Here is a 9,936-nt window from a genome sequence, read left to right on the forward strand (position 1 = left end):
TGTTATAAATGAAAAATCACACTGAAATTGCAGACTCTCTTATAGCCCAGGAGTGTAAAAAACTTCTAATCGGTGCATCGCTCCTTGAAGTTAACCTTGGAGCTACTTTGTTGATTCTAAGTGACAGAAAACACGCAGCTAGTTGAAGAAACCTTTTAAGGTGTGCTTTGTCGCTTTTTCTTATTTGTACTGGTAAACCAAAGGTATGCAGCATTTTACAGACGCTGCAAGCTCTCGATGTGAAGCCAAATCTATGTCTAGATTATGGTCAGAGTTTCAGTGTTTATTCTGTGACACACATGGACTCAAAGAAGATGCATTACACATTATTGAGGATTTAAATAACTTTTAAAAAGAGATTTGAATCTACAGTGGATGATAATGTTCTTATGTACACTGAACTCTTGTTCAGAACGTTCAAAACCAAATTTCTTGTCATTCATTCAGTTTTCAGTACTCCAAGTACAGATTGGTCTACAGCATTCGAACCACTTTAGGGTTGAAATCAAACTTTAAGCTTTATGTTATCTTTATGATTATAGGAAAACTCTGTTTGCCAGAGCCAGCTGTGTCTGTCAGCAGTGTCAAACAAAGTTGCGGCCTCATACACGCTTCTGTCACAGAGAGCAGTGCTTATTTCTAAAACACTTTGACATTGATTAATGTGTTTTCTGCCCTGGCGCATCATGTAACCAGTTAAAACAAACAAGTTTCAATTGTTTTACATCAAATATACCTGGTGTGAATAGTCCTTGCCACCTGCTTTTTACCATCGCCACTGATCCACCATCGGGGAGAAGAGAAGTGTAGTAGATGCTTGTTCTGCCTCAGGATCCGTGACGATTTTTACAACTCTGGTGAGCACGGGATATAATCGTACAGTTAGAGGACACATTTTAAGACAGTTCACGTAGACAAACCTCGTAGACTGAACGTCAAAAAAACCACACTTTCTTTGATACTACATGCTGTATTTCTTGCTTGGTGGCTCGTAATTTTCTTTGTTAAATTGTCCACCAGATTAGCTGATTTAGACAAATGCCAGCGAGAGCGAGTCAAGATCTTGCTGGTTGGCGGCGGGAAGCAGGCGGCCGGAGCACGGCGCAAAATCACCATATATCCCTTAGTCACTTCATGTGATGGTTATTTTCTGCCTCCCCCCCCAAATAGTGTGAAAAAATGTGGCTTCCAAATAAGTCTTCCCGTCGGTGGCCCCGGTACAGGTTAGATCCTTCAGTTTTAAAATAAAGTTCAGCATCTGGGAATCCAAACAACAGGAAAAGAAAAGGACATATTAATTTTTGGGCAATAAACAAAGAGGCAGCTTTCTCTGTGATACCCGCAACTAAACAGTTGGATTTTTGTTCTTACCCTTGAACCAACTATGTGGATGGAAATTCTTTTTGTTGCTACTGATTAATTTAAATATCGGTACAAACCGCACGTTGGACGATTCGCACCGGTTGACAGAAACAATTATTATATGGCAGTCGCGATTTCTTTGTGTATAGGCGATTTAGGAAGTAGGAGTATGTTCTTTGTCTGGATGTTTATCTTATTAATGCACAATAAAAGTCACCGGTGTTTCGAGTCCACTATTGCTTCTTCTGGGTCCAACGCTAAGACCGTCTTCAAAGGCACAATCTAACCTATCGTATTTTTTTGTTTACTGTGAGCACTAGAATACGAGGGCGCTTGGCCCGTTATCGTAGGAGGATCTCACATCGAGCTCTAGTTTGAATCACCCCTGTGGTTTGTTTTGGCGGCCTCTTTGGATTCCCTATCTTATCACAAATACCCTATGTACTTGTCCTAGCACATCTTGCAATACGACTTCTATGCCTACTTTTTGCGTAATTTTTTTATGTGTATCACTTGCTCGCTTCCTTCATGGTTCTATTTTTCGCTGGCTGTACCGAAGTGAATTTCCACGTTGTGGTTGCTTCAATAAAGTATATGTGTTCTTATCTTTAAAAACACACCGTGAAGAATGGACAGGACCAAAATTACCAAACAGCAGGTACATATGCTAATGTAGGAGCAAACACTACAGCTGGTCAATCCAAGACAAAACATATCAGCGTCCCAAAGTAACCGTCACGCCCACCTTCGTAGAGCGAATAACTGCATCACATTGATCACCCAGCTTACAGCAGTTTACCTGTTAGCAGTGTCTCTAAAAGAAAGGAGAGTATACGTCATGCAGTTTTGTTGTTGACGAGCTACGTTGCACTTTTTTATAATGAGAACACCCTAACTGTTTGAGAGCTTTCTGCTAAGTTTGATCTCTATTACTTTCATAACTCAATTAAAAAGATTATTTTATTTGGTCAATAAAATTTGTTCTTTATACTCATTTTGATTTATTTTTCCCCTTTTTTTTTTCCTTCCTTTTCAACAAAAAACTGCGTATCGTGTATTGAGTCGTGAGTGCTGAGGAATTACTGCCTTATCACCCTACTATAACTATAGCGGCAATATGTTTACAGCGGGCAACAACATATTGTGACAGGCTGTGAGGCCTAGGTCCATTACAGAGTTTCAGTGAACACATTTTACATTCAATTTCACTTAGGATTTTAGAATGTGCACAGCCTGGGAGAACTGACGAAGTTTCATGTGAGGCACTGCAGAGTTTACATAAGTAACGTCATCGCCACCTCGAGACGCGATAAACGCGCAATCCAACCACATTTACCGTGAGTTGGTTTTCCAAAGCAAGGATATACGCATGATTATTGTCATTGTTTAAATGCATTGCCTTGGTGTAAAGATTCACAACTTTGAGTATGTTTCTGTTTGTAGTTTTATCTCCATACAAATAAAAAATAGATTATGTTAGATTCTGGTCATAATTGTTCGTAGCTCATTTTTGATTTTTTTAAAAAGTAACGAAACAAAAAACTCGATGAACGTTACACCCACTATAACTATAAGGACATGACAGCCAGATATCATAGCACAATATCTTGTGTGGACCAGGCTTTGAGGCCTTAGGTCCATTACAGAGTTTCGTTTAAACACTTTGATTAATTTAATTAGGATTTAGAAATGCCACAGGACGCGAGATGAAGCTGAGAAGTTTCATGTGAGACACTGCAGAGTACATAAGTAACGTCACCCACCATCGAAGACCGTACACAACTGCAACTTACACCAGTTACCTGGTGAGATTAGTTTCCAAAGAAAGGAGATATACTCATGTGTTTTTGTTTTTTTAAGATGTAAGTTGCACAAACTTGGTGTCGCGAGTGGCTGTCAAGTTGTCTCCTACACAATATATCAAAAAAGATTATTTTATTTGGTCATAATTTGTCTGTAACTCATTTTGATTTTTTTAAAAATGGTATCGTGAATCGTTACATCCCTACTATAACTAAGGGCAATATTTACAGTGCAGCAACAACATATTGTGACAGGCTTTGAGGCCTAGGTCAGAGTTTCAGTGAAACACATTTGAATTAATTAATTAATTAATTAATTAGGATTTTAGAAGTGCCACAGGACGCGAGATGAAGCTGAGAAGTTTCATGTGAGACACTGCAGAGTTACATAGAGTAACGTTACGCCACCTCGAGAGCGAAAACTGTACATTACACCAGTTTACCTGTGAGATTGTTTCTAAAGAAAGGAGATATCTGTCATGTGTTTTGTTGTTTAAGATGTAAGTTGCACAAACTGTTTGAGAGTTTCTGTGAGTTTTATTCCTACAAATAAAAAAAGATTATTTTATTTGGTCATAATTTGTCTGTAACTCATTTTGATTTTTAAAAAAATGGTATCGTGAATCGTTACATCCCTACTATAACTAAGGGCAATATTTACAGTGCAGCAACAACATATTGTGACAGGCTTTGAGGCCTAGGTCAGAGTTTCAGTGAAACACATTTGAATTAATTGAATTAATTAGGATTTTAGAAATGCCACAGCATGCGAGATGAAGCTGAGAAGTTTCATGTGAGACACTGCAGAGTTACATAAAGTAACGTAGTAGTAAAGTAGTAGGCCTCGGCTGTACCCTGACACACACACACACACACACACATTCAAAGCTACTTTAAGTTGCTCATAACTAATAATAACGTTGAAACAATAACTCCAGCAGCTTTATGAGCTCGTACAAGAGGAGCTCACCGCGAGTTTTGAACGAGCATTAAAGCAGGAGGCGTTAAACTGAGACAAAGAGAGCTAACGGGAGTTAGCCACGCTTTGCTTACCTGCATGTTTCAGCCCGTTTATCGGACTCCTACCCGGGCCAGACACGACCCAGAGCCTCGGGTCGGAACATTAACACGTTTTAAAAGTGTCTGAGCACACTAGCCTGACCTAGCTCCGCGAGCTAACATCACCATGACGCTGGTAAACAAGTTAGCCGACGTGTTTACCGGATAATTAAGCGTTAAAATCTGCCACACACCGACTCATACCATAGCCTTTTAATTATTAGACACGTCTCCACTAACATGCACCAACTAAAATAAAATAAAAACCTTTTGTGAGACGTTACCAACTCCCGCTAACCGCTAACCACTTAGCATTCACGCGAAGCTAACGTTAGCCCGTTTCGAGCTTGTCCGAAAATCGGTGAAAAACTAAAAAAGTTTCTGTTTTTGTTCATAAATTCACACGTAGGTGTTTTAATAAGATGTTTAACCACCTAACCTGGTGTGTTAAAGCGTCGGTTGGCGGGTCACGCATGCCGTGAAAAGCCGTGAAAGGCCGCGGACAGGACTGCGGATGCGGGAGCTAACGTTAGCATTCACCTTGTTACCGGAGGAGGGGGGGGGGCTCCGGCTAATGTGTGGAGAGGAAGCAACTTCTCTTTGCAACCGAACAAATGGCAATATCGCCGCCGACGGCAATCTGAGCGACGTGGTTGATATATTTGCGCACGTTGCTAAAATCGAGGCAACGTTACTTTCTCGGTGTGACAGCTGTTTTCCAGTAATTAGACCGCCCCCGCGGCGGTGGCTAACGGCCACCCTGCTCCGTGGTAATATTTTTTCTTCCCCTCCGTTGGAAATCCAACAAAAATATAAATATATATAAAACCCAGTCGACGGAGCGTTTGTCCGGTGTGTTATGAGTCTCACCGTGCTTCCAAGAAAGTGGTTCAGGCGTTCATCCCCTTCTTGTTTCCCACAACAAACTTGACGAAATGGAAGGGTCGCTCTGCCTACAGTTTGATTTTCAAAATAAAATGGCGACTGTCACCGCCGCGGCGCGCGCGCTCACGGTTCGAAGTGTGTGTCCGAGTTTATCCGCGCGCGCGACACCGACCGAGAGACCGAGCGACCGACGCAAGGTGGCCGACAACACCTGAGTCCGTCCGTCCGTGCTGCGTGTCATGTACCTGTGTTTTATTCAATCTGACGATGGAAAAAAAATAAAGAATTGAATGCGTTTGTGAACGTGTGTGTGTGTGTGTGTGTTGTGTTTCATACAGAGGAAACCGGATCAACAAGAAATGTTTTCTAAAGATATTTAAAAAAAATAAGAGAGAGGCTAAATAATATGTTTTTACAGGTGGGAACCATATGTTCTTCCTCCTTAGAGTTTATATCATTAGACTAATCTAATAGAATAGATTAGATCAACTCATGTCATTGCACAAAGTAACAATACTGATACAAATACAGAGAAATGCAGTTTTGCATGTACAAATGATATGGATATGTAATATAGTGGCAGGTATGAATATATCAGAATCAGGAATACTTAATAATCCCAGGGGATATATATAATGATATATATATATATATATATATTATATATATATATATATAGATATATATATTATATATATATATATATATATGATATTAAATGTATAGAAAAGATCAAATTTACAGTTAAATAATGTGCAACACTTCAAAAGTGATATATATAGTATAACAATGTATGTATGCTGCGTGTCATGTACCTGTGTTTTCTTCAATCCTGACGATGGAAAAAAAAATAAAGATGATGATGCTGTTTGTGAACGTGTGTGTTGTGTGGGTGTGTGTGTGTGGTTGTGTGGGTTGTGTGTGTTTCATACAGAGAGACCGGATCAACATGCAACTGGTTTTTATCTTAAGACAAGAGGCTAAATAACAATAATATAAAATAATAGTGTGTTTTTAGAGGGGGGGACCATATGTTTATTCTATTCAGATTAGATTAGATTCAACTTATGGTCAGTGCACAAAGTAACAAATACTTAGACAACAAAATGCAGTTTAGCATCTAACCAGAAGTGGGCAGAGTATGTACAAATGATATGGATATGTAATATAGTGCAGGTTTAAATATATCAGAATCAGAAATCCCAGGGGAAATTATTTTGTTACAATACTCCAGATACAAACAAACAAAAAACATGTATGTAAACACAGTAACCTCAATATATATAAATATATATTAAATGTATAGAAAAGATCAAATTTACAGTTAAATAATGTGCACAACTTCAAAAGTGATATATCTAGTATACAAATGTATGTATGCTGCGTGTCATGTACCTGTTTTTAATTCAATCCTGATGATGGAAAAAAAATAAAGAATGATGATGCGTGTGTGAACGTGTGTGTGTGTGTGTGTGTTGTTTCATACAGAGAGGAACCGGATCAACAAGAAATGTTTTCTAAAGATATTTTAAAAAAAACATATGCAACTGGTTTTATCTTAAGACAAGAGGCTAAATATACAATAATAGAAATAATAGTGTGTTTTTAGAGTTGGACCAATTTTTATTCCATTTGAGATTATTAGATTCAACTTTATTGTCAGTGCACAGAGTACAAATACTAGACAAGAAATGCAGTTTAGCATCTAACAAGAAGTGCAGAGTATGTACAAATGATATGGATAGGAATATAGTGCAGGTATAAATATATCAGAATCGAATCAAAATACTTTAATAATCCCAGGGGGAAATAGTTTTGTTACAATATCCAGTATACAAACAAACAAAAACAACATATGTAAACAAGTAACCATCTATTAAGAACAATATATATATAAAATATATATATATTAAATGTATATAAAAGATCAAATTTACAGTTAAATAATGTGCAACAACTAAAAAGTGATAATATAGTATACAAATGTATGTATGCTGCGTGTCATGTACCTGTCTTTATTCAATCCTGATGATGGAAAAAAAATAAAAACGAAGAATGATGGCTGTTTGTGAACGTGTGTGTGTGTTTCATACAGAGGAACCGGATCAACAAGAAATGTTTTCTAAAGATATTTAAAAAAAAAAAACATGCAACTGGTTTTTATCTTAAGAGAAGAGGCTAAATAATAATGTTTTACAGGTGGGACCATATGTTCTCCTCCTTAGAGTTTATTCTATTTAGATTCAACTTTATGGCAGTGCACAAAGTAACAAAATCTTAGAGAAATGCAGTTTAGCATCTAACCAAGAAGTGCAGAGTATGTACAAATGATATGGATATGTTAATATAGGGCAGGTTTAAATATATCAAAATCAGAAATACTTAATAATCCCAGGGGGAAATGATTTTTGTTACAATACTCCACTATACAAACAAACAACAACAAATGTAAACAAGTAACCATCAATATATATATAATATATTAAATGTATAGAAAAGATCAAATTTACAGTTAAATAATGTGCAACAACTCAAAAAGTGATATATAATATATACAAATGTATGTATGCTGCGTGTCATGTACCTGTGTTTATTCAATCCTGACGATGGAAAAAAAAAAGAAGGATGATGCTGTTTTGAACGTGTGTGTGTGTATGTTGTGTGTTTCATAGAGAGAACCGTTCAACAAGAAATGTTTCTAAAGATATGTTTAAAAAAAACATATGCAACGGGTTTTTATCTTAAGAGAAGAGGCTAAATATACAATAATATAAATATTAATAGTGTGTTTTTTAGAGGTGGGATATATGTTTATTCTATTTAGATTAGATAGATTCAACTTATTGTCAGTGCACAAAGTAACAAATACTTAGACAGAGAATGCAGTTTAGACATCTAACCAGAAGTGCAAGAGTATGTATAAATGATATGGATAGTGTAATATAGTGCAGGTATAATATATCAGAATCAGAAATACTTTAATAATCCCAGGGGGAAATTGATGTTTGTTACAACTCAGTATACAAACAAACAAAAACAACATGTAGGTAAAACAGTAAACCATCAATATATATTTAATAATATTAAATGTATAGAAAAGACAAATTTACAGTTAAATAATTGCAACAGTCAGGGAGGCTGTAAACAGACGCTATTTACTGTAAAAACAAACAAACAAAAAAAACAATAAAAACTTGTTTTCATGGTAAACACTAGGAGCTGTGGTTCCAGAATTTTACCGTAATAAATACGGTGAAAGGATATTAGTACAGGTTGGTTTCATAGTATAAGGTTGGCTGTTTTTATTCATATTAAGTGTTTTACTGCATACAGGACAGGTCAGGACAGGAACAGGTTTGCTGTCATGGTTTGACAGTTTTTCACCGTAAACTCTACAGACATTATTTTTTTTGCATTATGATTTTAGTTGGAGATCCAACATTTTGGGACTTGAACTATAGGCATACTGTGAACTAAAAATCAGGATGCCTTTAACATTACTCTGTGCAATTACTGTACATTCCTCGTTTATTCTCACTGTTTACATTTAGTTTTTTTTGTTCGCTCACGCACAATCTACTCTGTATATACATCAAGTCCCACCACCTATCCTTGCGGTCTCAAAATGCAAGCGATCACCTTCTCAGTGGACTGAATAATATATGTAGCCTGCAGTCTGCCCTTTCCTTGGCAGTGGCAGCAGCGTTCTAGCGTTCTTCTGGTGAGGTGGACTCAGAGAAGTGCACCATCATTGCTTTGGCAGGTTTGAACTTCTTCAGCTGTCGCAGGAAGTATATCCTCTGTTGTGCTCTTTCTTCGGTGAGAGAGTTGACCCAGGGACAGAATGGTTCCCAAGGGTCTGGGTTTCTTTCTGAAGTCAACACCATCCCCATTGTTTTTTTTTTTGGGGTTGAATGGTTGAGCTCCAAGTTGTTTCCGGGCACCAGGATCCAGATTCCCCACCTGTAGACAACTCATCCCCATCGCCCAGTCTTGTCTGCAGACTTCAGGAGCTTGAGTGGCAGCTGAAAGAGGATCCAGTACTTATAGTGGAGGAGCTACATCCATCCCCAGCTTTCACATGTTGCTTCTCTGTGTAGTTACAGCTGATGAAAATCATAAAGCTAAATGGATAGATATTATTTGTATGCAAGAATAGTTTTGGGTGGAATAACTCTTTGAGAAGTAGAAATGGGTACAAAAAAAACCTCCAGATAACATTAAATTAGGCTGTAGAATGAAGTAGTCTGAGCACTGAGCAGAGTGATCATGTATCTCCCATGGATCGTGGCTGGCTGCTGGGATCCTGCAGCACGTCCACTACACATATTACTACGTCATTATGCTACCATATCTCCATCCACAGTTTATAGTTAGTTGATGATTGCTGCTGCTGTTCCATAGTGGTCTCTCTATCCTATCACAGGTTCCACTGCTACGGTAATCTTTCATCATTCATTGTAATTCATTGTCCATTTTATCATTCTTGTAATTCATTGTCATTTTACATTCATTGTAATTGTACAATATGTTTTGTTGATTTGTTCTGTACACGTGACATTCTATTGCACATCGCTCCTCTGTGGGCTCTTCCTGAGGTTTCATTCCACCTTTGTTTCCCTGTGTAAAGTTTTTTGTGGGCAGAGGGGTGTCACTCCGCGTAACGATGTAAAGCCCTCAAGGCAAATGGACTTGTGAATTTGGGTGTATACGAGAGAGAGAGAGAGAGAGGAGAGGAGAGAGAGAGAGAGAGAGAAGAGAGAAGAGAGAGAGGAGAGAAGAGAAGAGAGAAGAGAGATACTTTATTATCCCCACATGGAAATTCTTT

The 9,936-nt window shown here is 37.7% G+C and overlaps 1 protein-coding gene across 11 annotated transcripts in view; it reads right to left on the reverse strand.

The window, feature by feature from the left end:
- cnot1 (CCR4-NOT transcription complex, subunit 1) overlaps positions 1-5,257 on the reverse strand; it is a 24,802-nt gene extending 19,545 nt beyond the window's left edge. For 5 of the 11 annotated variants that reach the window (XM_010752010.3, XM_010752013.3, XM_010752012.3 and 2 more), the window contains exon 1: positions 5,094-5,255. The gene's annotated coding sequence lies outside the window, so the exon portion shown is untranslated. Of the gene's footprint in view, positions 1-4,662; positions 4,754-5,093 lie in introns of those variants that run through there. The other 6 variants (XM_019258208.2, XM_027272578.1, XM_010752015.3 and 3 more) reach the window with 3 other exon arrangements.
- Positions 5,258-9,936: the final 4,679 nt, after the last annotated feature.

The sequence above is a fragment of the Larimichthys crocea genome, chromosome XXI (assembly GCF_000972845.2).
Source record: "Larimichthys crocea isolate SSNF chromosome XXI, L_crocea_2.0, whole genome shotgun sequence".
NCBI lineage: Eukaryota > Metazoa > Chordata > Actinopteri > Sciaenidae > Larimichthys > Larimichthys crocea.